A 19141-nucleotide genomic window follows, 5' to 3' on the forward strand; every position below is an offset into this window, starting at 1 on the left:
GTCAATAGGAGACCAAGGAGAAAAAGTTTCCAGTGACTGTCCCAACATAAACCCACCCTCCTCCCAAAGCGCATTCCCATTACTGTAGGGAGAGATAGAGGGAAAGCCTGATAACCCCTATAGAACCCACCTGGACCGGCACCCAGGGAAAGCCTGGAGTCAGGGGAAAAAGAGAGGGAAGGATGGGGGCCTGCCAAGCATCCCAGCACTCCCCAGGCTAGGGAGAAGGCCTCCAGCATGGGGACCCCCCTAAACCCCATACCTGGGAAGAGCTGGCCTCCAGAATCAAAGGGGAAACCTGAAGCCAGATATTTGCCCGCCCTCCTCCTCATGCACCTCCCCCCTGGAGTATGGAAGGAGGGAAGCCTGAGGACCCCTAAGAATCCACCTGAACCCACTTCTGGCCATCTGAGCCGGCACCAAGGAAGGGCCTGGAGTCCAGGGAAAAAAGAGGGGGACGGCTGGGGGCCTGCCAAGCCTCCCAGCACTCCCTAGGCTAGGGAGAAGGCCTCCTGCATGGGGCCTCCCCAAACCCCATACCTGGCAATAGCTGGCCTCCAGAATCAAAGAGGAAACCGGAAGTCAGATATCTGGCTGCCCTCCTCCCCATGCACCTCCCCCTGGAGTACGGAGGGAGGGGGGGGAAGCCTGAGGCCCACTAAGAGTCCACCTGAACCCACTTCTGGCCATCTGAGCTGGCACCCAGGGAAGACCTGGAGTCATGGGAAAAAGACAAAGATGGCTGGGGGCCTGCCAAGCCTCCCAGCAATCCCCAGGCTAGGGAGAGGGCCTCCGGCATAAAATATTTAATTCTTAAAACAAAAGTATATACTCTGAAAAAGAACATAAAGCAAATGAGCCTAGATTAGAAATGTATGTCCTTCCAAAAGATGTTAATTCTAATATGCACGTTCATATATGAGCAGATTTTTGATGTTGTTAGATTGCATAGTAGCCATACTTCTAACTAGAACACTAAATCAGACATTTTTTACTGTGAATTAAAGATAAAGGAATATCCCATTGCTTCAAGGAATCAAGAAATATACCCTTGATGTAGATTTTTAGTAAGTTATCAAAGTATATATATTAGACATTTGTCAATAATTTTACATTAGGACATACCAATAGTCTTAGACTATATAGTTTTGTTATTTAGGGCTACACTCAGCAATGCTTAGGGTAACATCTGTGATGCTAGAGATAGAATCAGATAGAATCTGGTTGGCCGTTGTAAGGCCAGTGCCTTAATCCCTCTGTATTGCTATCTCCAGTCCCAAGACTATCTTTAGAGAAGTAGTGTTCCTCACTAATGAACTCTTCTGGTTCAGTTTGGCTATGAGACCTAACTCTACAGTGGCAGAAAGAAGCTACTCACAAAACACAAAGTATCTAAGTCAATCACAAATTGCAATTACAAAGTTTAAAAATCCCAAAGTAAGAATATCTGACTACAAAATTTACAATATTTTTTAATTTTATTTTTTAAAAAATATGGAACACTTCACGAATTTGCATGTCATCCTTGCACAGGGGCCATGCTAATCTTCTCTGTATCGTTCCAATTTTAGTATATGTGCTGCCAAAGCGAGCACACAATATTATTTTTATGTTCTTTTCATTTCAGGTCTGTTGTTGTTGTTGTTGTTGTTGTTGTTGTTCTGATTTTTGTGCCACACCCAGTGACGCTCAGGAGTTGCTCCTGGCTATGCGCTCAGAATTCGCTCCAGTCTAACCAATGTCTGTCCTGGGTTAGCCACGTGCAAGGCCAATGCCCTACCGCTGCACCATAGCTCTAGCCCCATTTCAGGTCTTTTTTAGTTTCTCTGAATGAAGTCTCTAAATACTCATTCCTAATTACTTGAACTAGGAACCTGAAATAACACAAAAGCATTTAAATATGGCATACTAGAATAAAGTAAGTATTAAGTGTTCCAAGTAAGCTTCATCCGATGATACAACTTAAGGCTGCCTCAAGTACTGAAACTTGCTCCTCTTCTTCACAAAGCACCTTCTTGAGTTTGTGGAAAGGATAAGGTGCAGAAACTCATCATCAGATTTTATTAACTTAAATTCTAAATGTTAACCCAAACTCTCACATTATCTAGTCCTCCACCTTACCCTCCCTTCATCTCTCAACTCTTAGTTTGCTATACTGCATAAGATTGTAAAGGCAATCTTCTCTAAGATGGGGTAACTACTGAGAATGACAAGTCACAGAATGCAACTCTAAGAAATGGCAATTGCTTTTAGACCTCAGAGTTTATATAACTATACTTTTCTGATTTCAATTTTATTGGTCCCAAGTCAACTGAAGCAGCATGAGCCGTTTTCTGGGAGCAGAAAAATATATGTACCTAGAGCCAAGAAACAATGAAAAAGTCAAGATCAGTGCCGACATTATTAGTTGTAATAATATTTGAAAATACAGGACAAGCCATTTCTATTTAATTTCTTCAGTGGCAACTTATGGGTCTGTAATATTCTTGCCCAGATTTAAATTATATGATATTTTCCTAATTAATAAAGGTTATTATAGCATGAACTCCCATTAAAGTAGCAGAATCATCAATTGCAACAATTTAATTTCTCTATAGCAAAGCTACTGTGCACATTTGCATTACTGTCGGTGCAAAGGAGATTGGCTTTTCATTTGTAGATGTTATAAAAATGTTCTATGCGTACTTTGATGCAGTTTATTAAACCTGGTATCTTGGCTATTTTCTAAGACAGAAATTAAAAAAAAACTTCATTCCTGTAAAATAAAAAATACCTAATTTCTTAAACTTTACACTTGTTTCCATTCTAGAACAAAGTATAAAGAAATGTAAAATAAATTACACTAGTCCTTTTGTTCTTTTCCCATGATATAAGCTCTTCTCTTAGCACTATGAGTAGATCCTTGTTCCTCCAACATAGCATTCACTTTTGCAATGGAAAAAAGTAAAAATACAGATATTATCCTCTTATAGTCTGAGTTCCTTCTAACACTTTGATTCAAAATTTTAAAAAAATCCAAATTTATAAACAAACTCAAATCTACAGTGTGCATGTGATAGTAAGAAAATGAACAAATATGTCAAGCAAATAACTTTCATTTTAAAATTAAAAATAAAGCTCAGAAATCCAGAAATTCTTCAGATTGAGATAGACTTATTTTGTAAAACTGTCACTTTCAAATTTCAAACTTAACATTGCTCCAAATCTCCAAACCCCCATAAATAAGCAAATATGTGGCTTGCCTTTCAGCCTCTTCTGGTGTTCATAAAAGCTTCAATTATACTGTGAAAGAATAAGAGCCACTTTAAGCAAAAAGAAGAATATACGCCTTTTAGAATAAAAGTTCTGATGGAAAGTGGATGGGTCTTCTGTATTCTGTGCACTAATATCTGCAAGATGTCGCTGAATAATTGATGAATATGAGTCGACTGTTCTCAATGTTGAACAACAGCCATGGCCCAAATTTAATTCACATCCAATACTAGATTCTATCTTATTCATTTAATACTTTTGGTTTGAGGCCACACCCAGTAGTGATCAGGGGTTATTCCTGGCTCTGCATTCAAGGAGCACACCTGGAGGGCTCCAGGTTTCATATAGGGTGTCAGGGATTAAACTGGGGTCAGTCACGTTCAAAGTGATCTTATCTCTTTTAGAGTGGGCAAAATATGCATCAAGGCTGGTGTCTACTACTTAGAATTTTATCAGCTAATTTTTTGTTTGTTTGTTTGTTTGTTTTCTCGTTTTTGATCCACACCCGGTGACACTCAGGGGTTACTCCTGGCTATGTGCTCAGAAATCACTCCTGGCTTGGGGGACCATATGGGACGCCAGGGATCAAACCACCATAGGTTAGCATTTGCAAGGCAAACTATCATTTGCCCAACTGCTCTGGCCCCTTATCAGCTAATTCTTTATCTAAAGTGATAATCCTGATATGGGACCAGCTCAGCTACAGAACCAATTTGGGAAGTCACCACAGAATCAGAGCCTATCAACAAAAGAGGTGAGGACCCTTGCATCAAAGAAGCAAGCACCATTGAATGTAGGCACCATATGAATAAGTATACTGACCGAAAAATAATTTATTATTCTTTTTAAAAGGAATACTTCATGAATTCCATTTTTAAAGGGAAAAAAAAACACTGTGATTAAAATTTTTTAATGTTACTATGTTGAATTTCTTTAAACTAAAAGTATTTTGTCAAATAATGCACTATTGGGGCCGGAGCAGTGGCACAGCAGTAGGGCATTTGCCTTGTACACTGCTGACCTAGGATGGACAGCAGTTTGATCCCCCGGCATCCTATATGATCTTCTAAGCCAGAAGCGATTGCTGCTGCGTGTGTAGCCAGGAGTAACAACTGAGTGTCACCAGGTGTGGTCAAAAAAAAAAAAAAAAAAGCACTATTTAACAAAAGTAAAGTCATTTAATAAAATTATCAATATTTTCCCTACTAAATAATACAGAAAAATGTTCATGCTTTAGTAGACCACAGGACAATATCAGCTTCTGATAAGAAAATAAATTCATAAGACACTTTTTGCTGTGTTAAACCCGAGGGGAAATCTAAAGTAACTCATTTGCCCTGTGGATTAGGTAGGTTTTAAATAATGAAAGAAGGCAGCTATTTAAGGATATTAAGTGAAAGATGTTCCACACAGACAAGATAGCAACAGCAGGAGTCTCTCTCAGTACACTATCAGAAAACAGGACTAAAAACAAGCAAACAAACAAAAAAAGATAGAAAATGAGACTGAAAAGGAAGTTTGCACACCAACAGAGGAGAAAGAAAGAAATAATATGGTGGAACCTAGCAGTATAAAAGGTACCTAAACTAAGAGGCTTTTAAGGGAACATATTTGGAGACTGAGAAATATTCATAGTTACACTGGATAACATCTGGGTACTTCATTTCAAGACCCTATGAGTTTTTCCTGAAAAGGAGATAGGAAAGGGGCTGGAGCAGTGGCACAAGTGGTAAGACTGTCTATTTTGCATATGCTAGCCTAGGACCGATCACAGTTAGATTCCCCCGCAATCTATGGTCCCCCAAGCCAGGAGCAGTTTCTGAGCTCATAGCCAGGAATAACCCCTGAGTGTCACCGGGTGTGGCAGAAAAAAAAAAATAAAAGAAAGTGGGGGAATAGGAGAGAACAGGGTTATTAAGATTATAGTATATGGATGCTGAAAACGTTATAAATAAATGATACATATTGGGGAATGCTTTCCAATAGTGTTAGAAATTTCAACTGGTTCAGCATTTTGGATGTCAGTTTGGCGGGATCTGGATCTGTCAAACTTTTTTTTTTTTTTTTTGGTTTTTGGGCCACACCCGTTTGACGCTCAGGGGTTACTCCTGGCTATGTGCTCAGAAATCGCCCCTGGCTTGGGGGGACCATATGGGACGCCGGGGGATCGAACCGCAGTCCTTCCTTGGCTAGCGCTTGCAAGGCAGACACCTTACCTCCAGCGCCACCTACCCGGCCCCAAGGATCTGTCAAACTTTTTAATATTGTATTTCCTATAACTCAGCATTGAGATTTCTAGGAAGACATAAGGTATTCACTATGGTTTGTAATAGTAAAAAGCTGGGATAACTAAATGTCCCATCAGCATGGCAAGTGGTACATAAATTATAATACATCCATATAATGTATATGGATATGAATGTTCTAAGTTTTAAAACACAGTAAATTAAAAAGTAGAACTCTGCTACAGGAGCCATCTATATAAACTTGTATTTGTATATTTATGTATATATTTAGGAAAGCACCTAAATATCCACTGAACTAGTTAAGTAAATATATACATGGGGGTGGGAGCAGAGCAATAGCTCAGCGGTAGGGTGTTTGCCAATCTATGGTGGACCTTGGTTCAATCCCCTAGTGTCCCCTGTGGTCCCCCAAGCCAGGAACAATTTCTGAGCGCATAGCCAGGAGTAACCCCTGAGCGTCACAGGGTGTGGTCTAAAAAGCAATACACACATGTATACACACACACACACACACACACACACACACACACACACACACACCACCACCACCACCACCACCACCACCACCACCACCACCACCACCACCACCACCACCACCACCACCACCACCACCATCACCACCACACACACACGGGGGTGGGGGGGAGGGAAAAGGGGGGAGAGAAGGAAAAGGACTAAAAAAAAAATCTAAGATTATTTGTTAATACCAATAACCCCCAGGGAGAAGGTAGGGTTATGGATGAAAAGGAATGAATAAAAAAGGTTTATTTGTGGGTGAGTGTTATTAAGGAGTGGCTCACAAGGCCCAGAGGTCACACAGGCCATTCTCAGTCAAACAATTCAATACAAGAACCCCTTGACATGGTGCTGAACAGTCTTTCAGTGCCCGGGAAATCCGAGTTGAGCCACTGTATGGTAAGAATCAAACCCAGATTGGGTGCACCAACTGCTATACTACCTCCCAGTGTCTAGATTTATGTTTAAACTCTGTGCTTCTGGAATGTTTTCTTCTTTGAAAATAAAAATTGTTCTTTTATATAATATTTCCAAAAATATCTAAGCTAAAAATGTTTACCAAAAAAGAGGATTTTTAACAGTTGCAAACAATACAATATTTTCTCTTATTTGTTGTACTTTACTGAGAAATTATTGGAAAGTAAAATGAGCAAACTGATATGGACAAAATTTTAATGAATAATCAATTTTTATGAGTTAGTTAGAATGAGACAAAATATGAATTCTTAAAGAGTTGGAATGGCAACCTCACTCCCCAGTATTGCAGAAAGACAGCATAAAATAAATAGTACATGAAAATAAATTTATCCAAACATAAATTGAAAACATAAATGTAAAACTTTCTGATTATAAAATTATGTGCTCAGACTGAGAAAATAGCTTAAAGGGAAAGAAGGTATGCCTTTAAGGGCATGCACAAGGCCCTAAGTTTGATCCCTGATAAGTACTGATCCCTGAGGACCAAGTAGTTCTAGGTGTAGCCCTGGTGGCCCCAGCACCACTGAACACTAACTATTGTCAGGTACTTACCATCAAATATTATCAAAGCTCATCAAACATCACTGGGAGTTTTGTTTGACCCCCAAACAATGGAGGAGGCTCCTACAAAACATGTGAGAAATGTGTATATTTTTGTATTTTTAGTATCAACTCATTTTGAAAACATCTTAACTATTTATAATCAACTGTTTTCTTCTTTTGGGGGGAAGTTTGGAGCCAAACCCCATGGTGCTCAAGTGTTACTCCTAGCTCTGCATTCAGGCAAGCTCAGGAGTCCATGTGGAATGCCAAGGATCAAACCCAAGTCTGCCATTGTGCAATAAAGCAAGCACCCTACCCCCTGTGCTATAGCTCCAGGCCTTAATCAAATGTTTTCATATAAAGTTCTCCCTTCCCTCCTTCTAATATTACTTTCCTAATTTCCACTTTACTAAGATTCTACTCCTATTACACTTTGGATGTTTATCATATTTTCAATTTCTTGCAAAACCACTTCATTATTATAACAACTTCCTTTTAAATGTTTTTAATTCTTTTTATTAAGATTCTGTGGTTTTTAATAATGTTAATAATGGTTTTTCATAATGCAGAGAATTCCAACATCACACCCACCATCAGTGTATCAACCTTCCTCCCCCAAGAATTCCCCCCAACACCCTCCACTCAGCTCTCCTGTTTATAACACCTCTCTTAGTGATCTCTGAGTCTCTAGATCTTTATGGCCTTTTCCATTTTTAAGTTCTATAAATATTTCAATGGAATGTACATAAACATTATTAAAGTTTAATTCTGAGAGTCAACATTCCTGAAAAATATTTGATAAACCTGTACTTTCCATTCACAAAGCCATCACTCCTGTTAATGTGGTTTTCAATAGTGTAGATCTGTGTCTTCAGGAAAGATGGCTAGCACTGCACATTCTTTCTACATTTTATTAGTTTGCTAGGATAAGCATGTTTTGATTTTTACAATGGATAGGATCCATAGGAAACAAGTGCTGAAGAATGGAAAAACTGGGACCAAAGCAATAGCGCAGCAGGCATGGCATTTGTCTTGCACCTGGCAGACTTAAGTTTGATCCATGGCATCCCATAAGGGCCCCTGAGCTTGCCAAGAATAATTTCTGGGTGCAAAGCCAGGAGAAACTCCTGAGCACTACCAGGTGTGGCCCCCAAACAAATCAATAAACAAAAGAATGAAACAGCTTACAAAAAAGACATTAAGCTGCCAAATTGTCCCAAGTAAATCAATCTCCAGGATGAAACCTGTAGCCTTCTTAAAATGGGGAGAGCAAAATCCCCTCCTTTTCAGAGAGGCCCAGACCCAACACATCCATCCTCTTCCAAAATATAAATGGCCCAGCTCTGAGTTATTTATAAACCTTACCATTTTCATGCATTTTTCCATAAGCTATGTTGCAATATCTGGTAAAAGGCCTACCCTACCACAAGCACCTTAAGGAACAAAGCACATGAAAATTAATCAGGATGAACAACAATATAGAAAAATCTTGAATCTTAATTTGGGACTAAGGAAGACATCTAACTTGCTTCAGTGTAATAGGGAGGGGAAAAATCTGTTCTCCAGTCGTTCCTGTTTACTGGGAATACTGGGAATAGTTGCCACTGTTTTGGAGACAATCTTAAAAGACAAGAAAGAGTCTTCAAAAACACCCAGCCGAAGTTCAAAGTTTGGAACCAGAATTCATTTCTGAGTAACTTTTGACACTGTTTATAACCTTTCTCTAAAACCCTATTTTCTCTTCTATAATAAAAGGAAATAATAAAATGCTACCTTAAAGAATTGTTGGTAGATGGGGCCAGGCGGTGGCGCTGGAGGTAAGGTGCCTGCCTTGCCTGCGCTAGCCTAGGACGGACCGCGGTTCGATCCCCCGGCGTCCCATATGGTCCCCCAAGAAGCCAGGAGCAACTTCTGAGCGCATAGCCAGGAGTAACCCCTGAGCGTCACAGGGTGTGGCCCAAAAACCAAAAAAAAAAAAAAAGAAAAAGAATTGTTGGTAGAATTAAATGAGATGTGATTAATATGGTGTTCAGCACATGCTTTATAAAGATTAACTGCTACTAACCACTACTACTCTAATAACTACACTATTAAAATTATTCACTATAGCACATGATGAAGAGAAAGATAAAGAGAGAGAAGAAAAAAAACAAACAAACACAAGCAATCCAGAGAGAATGCTCAATTTAAATATGAAGGGCCAGACCCATAAAAAATATTTTGCCATAAGGTATTGAACAAACTTTAAACCGGTATTAGTTCCCAAGGCACAGTCCTAATGGAAATCTGCATTATTCAGTGGTAGCATCTAGGCTTTACCAGAATATTGTCTATATTAATATGTTAGGAAGAATATGAAAATATACAATTAAAGGACACTGTCACACCTAGAGAAGGAGAAGCTCTCCTTCTGGCTACTAGCTAAATGTTCTGTAAAATCACTATTAGCTATAACTATATGTCCCCTTTCTTACAAAAAAGGTTTACACAGCAAGACTGGTTACAGAAGGGTAGAAAGACAGCAAAGGGAATGTTAGCATGAGGCTAACACTATTCAATCCTCAAAGCACACAAGGTCCCCTGAGCTCAGGAATGACCCCTAAGCACCACTGGACATGACCCAAATACCCAAAAATAATTTTTAAAGTGACTATGTAATAGTTTTGCCATTACCCTTTCCTTGCAAGCAACTAATCCATGTTCAATCCCCAGCATCCCATAAGGTCTCCCAGAACCACCAGGAGTAATTCCTGAGCACAGAGGCAATGCCAGGTATGGTTCACAAATAAAAATAAATAAATAAATAAATAAATAAATAAATAAATAAATGAGTTCAGCCATCACCACAGAAAACATACATTCAAGCACCAGGCACTGCTAGTGATAGGCCATCTTATTTATTCAAAGAGGAGGAATATGAAGGTTTCCTTGCAATGTCATTCTCTTCTCTCATACACCCAGGGCTTTTACTAATGAAACTGTATGCTACTCTTATTTGACTAAGCCTGCCACCTCTTTAGGATTCGTGCTTTCAATAAGAACTTTCAATGGTTAGGTTTCCTTTTATAGGACTCAAACCCCTTCCGCTTCCATTAATATCCCTGTAATACTTTATCACATTGTTATTGATCTATTTTGTTGGTAAGCCAGCTCTCAAACAGTAACAGACACAGTGTCTAGGCACTCAATAAATACTGAACATTGTGCTCATCTTTACATTCCCAGAATTTAATACAATAGTTGATATATTTTAGCCCTCAAAATTAAGATGCTCTGCAGCTATTAACAGATCTCTGAATTCCAGATCCTTTCTCCTACTGCCTGCTTTACATCTCTCCTTCTTTGCCTCAAAGGTTCATCACACTTCAACTTTTACTCCCTATGCCCTTTCTCCCACTAAAAGTCTGTTGTCATGCAATGTCGGTTCCCAAGGGCACTAAATCCAGTTGTAAAAACAAAAATGTCACTTATTAATCTCACCTCTCTTTTTTCCTGACCCATCAGCAAGTCTTTTGAAGCTGCCTACCAAATGAAGTCTTAAATTGATAAAGTTCACATTTTCTGTTACCATTAAAGTCCGTATCAGCTTTATCTCTCCCTTGACTTATCCAAAAGTTCTCTTGTCATCTGTTCATTTACTTTGAGGCTTTTTTCCATCTTCTGTTATCTGGAGGTTTTCTGCACTTCTTCTTCTTCAATCTCAGTGATTTGGTCCTCAGCAGCTATTATTCTGCTGGTGAGGTCTTCTAATGAATTTTCCTTTTGTCTACCACGTTTTCAAGTACTAACATTTCTGTAATTTTTTTCATTTCTGCTCTTATATCCTTTTGTATTTTGTTGGCAGTATGTTCCATTGGTTTTTGGGTTTTGGGTTGGTTTTTTTTTGTTCCTTGAACATCCTAAGCATGTTTACTCTGAATTACATTTCAGAGAGGTTATACAAGGGTTTACTACAGATTGGGTCTCCAGGACAACAATCTTTACCCACAAGGTGTGGTGGAGTTTTGCACTTCTTTACCATGGTTCCTTTTGTAGTATGAAGGTGCTTATATCCTAAATCACTGTCAATCCTCCCAACAGTCAGAGAGTTCTCAAGGGAGCTTATGTGGGTAAAAGATTACCTTATAGCCATGTCAGTGGCCACCTGCTTAGGAGGCCATGGCCCTGGGCATAGGTTGGTGGCAGCCCAGTCATTTGGGTAGAACCTTTGGGTCCTCTACCTCCAGCAAACAAGTTCTTCCCTCGGGCCTTGGCCTGCCAAATCCTTGTCTCTCACTTGAAACATCATTTAACTCCCTCTTAATCTCACTGCTTCCACTTCAAAGCACCCTCCCCACAGAAAATCCAGAATGAATTGGTCAAACTATAAAAAGTTATTACAATCTAAATTTCCTTGATCTAGGTGCTGGAGCGATAGCACAGTGGGTTGGTGCTTGCCTTGCACGCGGCTGACCCAGGCATCCCATATGGTCCCAAGCCCTTTAGGAGTGATTTCTGAGCACATAGCCAGGAATAACCCCTGAGCACAGCCAGGTGTAAGCCAAAACAAACAAACAAACAAACAAAAATAAGTAAATAAATTCCCTCAATCTTTTTTGTATGCTTTCTTCAATAGTTTCCTAGAGCTCCTAAAAGCACAAGAAATACACTTAACTAAGCATATAAGCCTATAGAATCTGGTTCCTTTCTTGTTCCACAGTCATTCCCTCCTCCCCCATAGTATTTTTGTTTGTTTTTATTTTGGGGCCACACCAGATGATGTTCAGGGAGTTATACTGGGCTCTGCACTCATCAATCATTCCTGGCAGTGCTCAGGGAATCATATGGGATGCCAGATTGAACTCGGGGTGGCTCTGTGCCTGACCGAACCTGGGGTAACCATCTGCAAGGTACCCACTGTAATACATCATTCCAGCCCCTTCACCAAAATGCTCAAGTTCTTTTCTATCACAGGATCTCAGCAAGTTACTCCTTTGCTAGGACCACCTCTCTCTCCATCATTCATCTTCCAGGTGCCAATTGTTCACACAGCCTTCCTTGATCTCAGTCTAACCATGTCGCATGCCCTCCTATACTATACGCATTTCTTTTAGTTATTCTCTTTCTATTTATATGTACTTCCTCTTAGAATAAATTCCTCAAATCTTCTGAAAATGTAAATCAGAGCAGTTATTTAACTGTTTAAAGTTCTTGAATGCCTTCCTATTTTAGCTTAAAATTAAAAATCATACAGTCAAGACCTATTGGGCTCTACATGAACTGTCACTAACATTTCTTACCTCACTTCTCAGTGTTCTCAAACCAGTGTTTTCAACCTTTTTTACACCTGTAGACTGGCACCTATCCTGCATACAGTTCTACAGAATGACAGTTAAAGCCAAGGCTGTAATCCAGTGGTGTTCAACCTTTCTATAACCAGAGACTGGCAGTGATCTGTGCACAAGTGTTTGAAATCCTTAAGCACACCAAGCTTATTCCTAACCCAGAGCACTTAATATGACTCTCTGTTAATGTTTTGGTTCTAGAATGGCCATTACTAGCTGCTAGGCACCATTTAAGTTTCTGTTCCCTGATCAACTTACCTATTTTGAACCCTGTACTCAACTTTGCTTTCTTCACTGCACTTGTTTTCATAAGCTAACCCCAATAGGATCAACTTAGCAAAAAAAAGTACTTTATTCACACTAGGCAGTCTCTTACTATACAAATGCTTAAAGTACGTGATATAGTTCTATTTCAAATAAATGGCAGAGATAGAGATAAAAGATACAAGTGTGAAAAACTGATAGTTATGACTGTGATAGGTAGAATTCTAAGATGACCAGTGCAGAATACACATGCCCTATGCAGCCTCTTTCCCTGTCTATGGACTGTACCTATGAATATGGGAGAGGAACACGTGTGATTAGGTTAGTTTAAAGCTGAATCTGCAATGAAAATTGATATACTATTCTACTGGCTTGGAAAACTGAGCTTTCCATGTGTAAAAGTATTATTTATATGATCACAAGGAATAACATTTTACCAACAATGAGCTTGGTAGATGTTAAGTCTCACATGAAATTCTACAGTGAGCTTCCATGTGTGAGTATGCTATAAAGTTGGGATCTGAAGGGAGACTCTAGGAGCTTGAGTGATCCCAAGCTGACAGCCAGCCAAGAAAATGAGGTCCTCAGTCATATGATCACTAGAAATAAAATTTTACCAACAAACAATGAACTTAAGATGTCAGTCCTACATAAAATCATAGGCCCTTCAGACACCTTGATCTCAGCCTAGTGAGACCTTAAGCAAAGAATACAACTACATTGTGCCTTCTTGTATATGAAATAATAAGTGGTTTTCTTTAAGCACAAGCTTCTGGCATATTGTTACCAAAATGAATTTATTGGTCATCAATCGAGTACAACTCATCCCCCATTTTTTATAATAAACATTAATAATCCTATTAATAATCCAAAATAATATCCACAGGTTTAGAAGCCAGAGGGGCCGGAGAGATAGCATGGAGGTAGAGCATTTGCCTTACATCCAGAAGGATGGTGGTTTGAATCCCGGCATCCCATATGGTCCCCCGTGCCTGCCAGGGGTGATTTCTGAGCACAGAGCTAGGAGTAACCCCTGATAGCTGCTGGGTGTGACTCCCCCCCCCCAAAAAAAAAAAAAAAAAGAAGAAGAAGAAGAAGAAGCCAGGAAGAAAAGGTATTAAGGAAGTGGCCTTGCACAAGGACAATGGCATTTCAATCTCTGGCAACACATACAATTCTCTAAGTTCCACCAGAAGTGATTCCTGAACAAAGCCAAGAGTAAACCCTGAGTATGCTTGGGTGTAGTCACACCCACAACAAAACTAAAGCAAAAGAAAATTAATCATAAGGATCACATGCATTCACAACATTAGGAAACAATGATTCCTGAACAAAGCCAAGAGTAAACCCTGAGTATGCTTGGGTGTAGTCACACCCACAACAAAACTAAAGCAAAAGAAAATTAATCATAAGGATCACATGCATTCACAACATTAGGAAACAAATATGTTCCTGAACTTTTTCATAATGTCCTCTCAAGGAAGAATTCACAACATGGAAAACCATCTGTTTTCCAACATCAGTATACCTAGTAAACACTGGCTCTCAATTAAGAACATACTTCATCTTAAACCTACTATTTGTTCGTTTGTTCCTTTATGTAATGCCTGTCTTTGAAAGTCACATTAGCATTATATTTTTGTTCTTACCTTTTTCCATAATGGATTTAAGGTTTGAAAGCCTAATAATTTCCTTTTCCCATTCTATTCATCATCAATTATTAAGCATTCACTAACCACAATACACTACTGTTCCTTGAAATTAATTTTCACAATTAAACAGACCTTTAAAGTTTCTAATTCATTTCCCAACTCTCATTTTTCAGATGTGAATAGAGAATTACCATCATCTAGTGGCATATTATATACAGTGTAAAATCTTTCACACCAGCTGTGAAACTGGCCAAAGTAAATATGTTTTTGTTGCCTTAATCAAGATTTATGATAATATAATAATATAATTTTTAAAGGCCACATGCCAATGTACTTCCTAAATTAATAAAAAAAATACTTAGCATTTAACCTATAACACACTTTAAAATCATCACACAATCTTGCAGGTAGCTATTTACTCATGTGCCCCAGGCCAGTAACAATTGATGGAGAGCCTGTCACCAAGCCTATTTACTTGATTTATTTTACAGTAGCCTTCTAAGGCCACATATATAATGGGTACTCACTCTGTGATGGGAAAATAAATTATTTCATCTAGACAACCAGACAGTGTTACTATTAAGTTATTAACTCAGTAAGGGGAAATTCCCTCAACAACCTTTGCTTTTCATGTCCAAATATCAGTACTATGAGTACTAAATATTCACAAATTCCTAGAACCCTAAAGATGAACAGAACTTAAGGTTTGAAAACACAGTTTGTTCATTTGTTCATTACTACACAGCACCCAGCAGTGCTTGGAGGTCATTTCAGCAGTGCGGGGAACTAAGCTGCACTAAGGGTCAAACCTAGGCTTCCCACAATGCAAAACACATACCATTTGAGTAATAAAGGAACTCAGCCCCATAACAACAGTTATTTCCATAAGAGAGAAGAGAAATGTATCCAAAGTTATGACCATCAGAGACAGAATCTGAGATAATATCGAGTAGGCAACAGGATCTCAGTTTTTCTTCATTTAGAAAATACAGAGAGGGAGCAAAACTTGTCTTACACACAGCCCATGATTTGGTTACAAATTGTTTTCAAAGCAGGAGCCACATACTACTGTATGATCTAGCAATCTCACTTCTGGGTATCTAGCTGAAGAATAAAAAGAATAAAAAAAAATTAAAAACATAGGGGGGCCAAAGAGATAGCACAGCGGCGTTTGCCTTGCAAGCAGCCAATCCAGGACCTTAGGTGGTTGGTTCGAATCCCGGCATCCCATATGGTCCCCTGTGCCTGCCAGGAGCTATTTCTGAGTAATTCCTGAGTAATTCCTGCCAGGAGTAATTCTTGAGCACTGCTGGGTGTGGCCCAAAAACAAACAAACAAAATTTAGAAACATTAACTATAAAGTTGTAGCCACCCCAATATTTATTGTACTGCTGTTTACAATAGCTAAAATATGAAAGCAACCAAATGCCCACCAACAAATGATTGGACAAAGATGATATACATTTATATTAAGATTTCTTAAACCTTTTTCATATATATATGAAAATATATCTCACCTGAGATATTTTCACATGATCCCAGATTATAGCCATACAAAAGTTATATAGATACAAGTCAAACACTTACTATTAATTAATAATAAATTAATTTCCAAAAAAAAATTTGGCCCCACCCAGCAGTGCTCAGGGATTATTCCTGGTTCTGCACTCAGAAATCGCTCCTGGCAGACTCAGGAGACCATATGGGATACTAGGGATGGAACCTGAGTCAGCCGCCCTGCACTAGCCCCAAGTTTCAAAAAAAAAAAAATTTTTTTTGGTTTTGGGCCACACCCAGTGACACTCAGGGGTTACTCCTGACTATGCACTCAGAAATCACTCCTGGCTCGGGTGACCATATGGGACACTGGGGGATCGAACCAAGGTCCAGCCTGGGTCAGCTGTATGCAAGGCAATTGCCCTACCGCTGTGCCATTGCTCCAGTCCCAAATTTCAACATTTTTAAGATTTTTTAGTTGCATAACCCTGTGAGGTCTTTACCCACAATTTATAAATCTAGGATATATTTATATATGTGATATAATTTAGCTATTGAAAAATAAAATCTTGATATTTACAACAAAATAGAAGGAGAGAAAAGCAACTATGCTATGTGAAATAAGTCAGATGGATAAAAACAAGTATTGGATGAGTGATCAAACAGATGCAAAATAAAAACATAAAAGTGATAACAGATAAAATAAAATAAAAACACAAACAGCTATTAGTAACCAAACTAAGGCTACCTGTGGAGAAAAAGGTAGAGAATGGAAATAAAATGAGGAAGCATAAAAAAAGGGAAAAAAAGAAAAGGAAAAACAAGTTCCTCACTACCCACTGATCCTGCTGCATCAGAAGGCATCGTTAATTTTGGAAAAGTTCCAAAATTACATATGAATAGTCAACAAAGAACTAAAGGCTTTATAGAGAAGCAGAGGGTCCTAGATTTATTTGTCTATGGCCCCCTTTTAAAGAATAAAAACTTAGTGTTTTCCTAAAAATCTATCTTCTTTCATAAAATACACAGAAAAGCACCTCTGCATGGTTCTAGCACCCATGAAAATAGTGCTCTGCCACACAAATACTACAGAGAGAGGTAAGGGAGTAAGAGTGGGAGAACAGTTATTCTCCCTTAAAAAAAAATTAACCTTTTCTAAACCCTCACTAGAAGTGTCCATGTCAAAATAATTCAATAACCACTGAAATAACTGTTACACAATCACTTGAGTAATAAAACATACATTGTATTAATGTTTAAATAATTAAACCTTCAATGCAGCATTGACAGAATACCAAGTGAATAGAAAGAATTCAGATCCACAAGAAATTGTTACAACTGCAGAAACACAAAGTAAACACCTGAACTTTACCAAACCACAGACTGCAATCTAGTAGAACTTTTGAGATGAGCAAGGAACTACTCATAATGGTAGCACTCAAAAGTATCAAATAAAACTCTAGTAATATAAACTCTTACATTCCACATTAACTCATTTTGGACACACATGTATAAAGAAAACCAAGACCCATGGTAGTGAGATAGTTTACCAGATAGGGCGCTTGCCTTGCAAATATCTAACCTGGGTTCAATCTCAAGAACTCTAAGGTCCACAGAGCAATACCAGGAGTGGTTCCTGAGCACAGAGAGAGGAATAAACCCTGAATACTACTGAGTGTGGGAAAGGAAGGGAAGATAAGAGAGGGACAAGATGGTTGGTAAGGGGAGAGATGAGGAATAGAAAAGAGAGGAGAGAAGGAAGAACAGACCTTAGGTGTTAAAGGATCTTTTAAAGAAAAGGTATTACTTGGTAGTACCGGACTTTCATATTTTGACTTGACACTAGATTATAACCACTAACCCTTTTTCCATCCCAACTAGTTGACTCCACAACATTCTCTTACTAATGTAAAAAACACCATTCTACTAGTAACTGGAGCCATGGAATTTCACCCCATTCTCCAATAGTTCTACAGGTAGCATAAAAACAAGACACTATCACCTTACTTCCAGAAATGGCTTCCAGCTCTACTTCAGCTAACATAGAATCAGGCATATAAAAATAAAGGCAGGGGGCCGGAGAGATAGCACAGCGGAGTTTGCTTTGCAGGCAGCTGACCCAGGACCTAAGGTGGTTGGTTCGAATCCCGGTGTCCCATATGGTCCCCTGTGTCTGCCAGGAGCTATTTCTGAGCAGACAGCCAGGAGTAACCCCTGAGCACGGCTGGGTGTGGCCCAAAAACCAAAAACCAATAAAAATAAATAAATAAAGGCAGAAAGGATCCAGAGAGATAGAATAGCAGGTAAAATTCTTATACTGCAATTTGCTAACTCAGGTTAGTCCCCAGAACCTCTTATGGGTGCTCAAACTTGCCTAAGCACAAAGCAGAGCCAGAAATCAGCATTGAGCACCACCAGGTATGGCCCAAAAGCAAAAACTTCTATTTCTACTTTTTTTTTTTTTTTGATTTCTGAGCCACATCCAGTGACACTTAAGGATTACTCCTGGCTATGCACTCAGAAATCGCTCCCAGCCCAGGGGACCATTTAGGACACTGGGGGATCAAACAGTCCATCCTAGGTTAGCCACAGGCAAGGCAAACCTTACTGCTTACACCACCACTCTCTAGCCCCTATTTCTACATTTTTTTCATGAACAGTTATTTCACACAGGTCTGAACAAATTTCAAATTTTTGATGTCTGTTCATATCAATGATATATCCTTTTTTATTATTCATACTTTCTTGGTATATTAATTTATTAGTATGCTAATTGATTTATTCTTCCTAAATTTCTCCCTTATCCAACAGCATGAACATAATGGTCACATCATTCAATATAACCTGTTTTTCCTTTTCAATTATTTGTTTTTATTTTTTCCCATTTTTTGAGATTCAATATAATTTTAAAGTGATAAAAATTAGGCATTTGCTCTTTCCCTGACAATGTGTATACATTAAACCACACAGTATCATACTCCAAAGTATACCCCCAAAGCCTAGCATTTTGCGATATGTCACATAAGCAGAGAGAATAGCAGAAAGAGTGCAAGAAATATAGAAAATTATATAGTCATGAAGCTCCAATTTAATTAACGAAATCTCTTTACAGATGCACTTATGTATCTGCACAATGATTGGATGATTTCCTGAGACAACAGAACCTCCTTAAAACGTCCTATTTAAGATTAGGACATTTGTTCTGTATTTTGAAAGTTCATAGTATACAAAACACGTAAGATCAGCATTCAAAGATTAATTCTTATTTTCAGGTTCCTCTACATCCATATAAATGTAGATACTTCTTTATATTTCTTCCTTCTGGATTTAACTGTTCTTTCCAAGTTACTATAAACTTTCCAAGTAGGAA

General features: G+C 38.7%; 1 protein-coding gene and 1 non-coding gene across 2 annotated transcripts in view; both read right to left on the reverse strand.

The window, feature by feature from the left end:
* BTBD9 (BTB domain containing 9) overlaps positions 1 to 19141 on the reverse strand; it is a 509556-nt gene that overhangs the window by 483379 nt on the left and 7036 nt on the right. The window lies entirely within an intron of this gene.
* On the reverse strand, positions 1489 to 1595 carry LOC125996639 (U6 spliceosomal RNA). Its single transcript, XR_007491321.1, has one exon. It is a non-coding gene; the product is annotated as a U6 spliceosomal RNA (small nuclear RNA).

The sequence above is a fragment of the Suncus etruscus genome, chromosome 18, assembly GCF_024139225.1.
Source record: "Suncus etruscus isolate mSunEtr1 chromosome 18, mSunEtr1.pri.cur, whole genome shotgun sequence".
NCBI classification, from domain to species: domain Eukaryota; kingdom Metazoa; phylum Chordata; class Mammalia; order Eulipotyphla; family Soricidae; genus Suncus; species Suncus etruscus.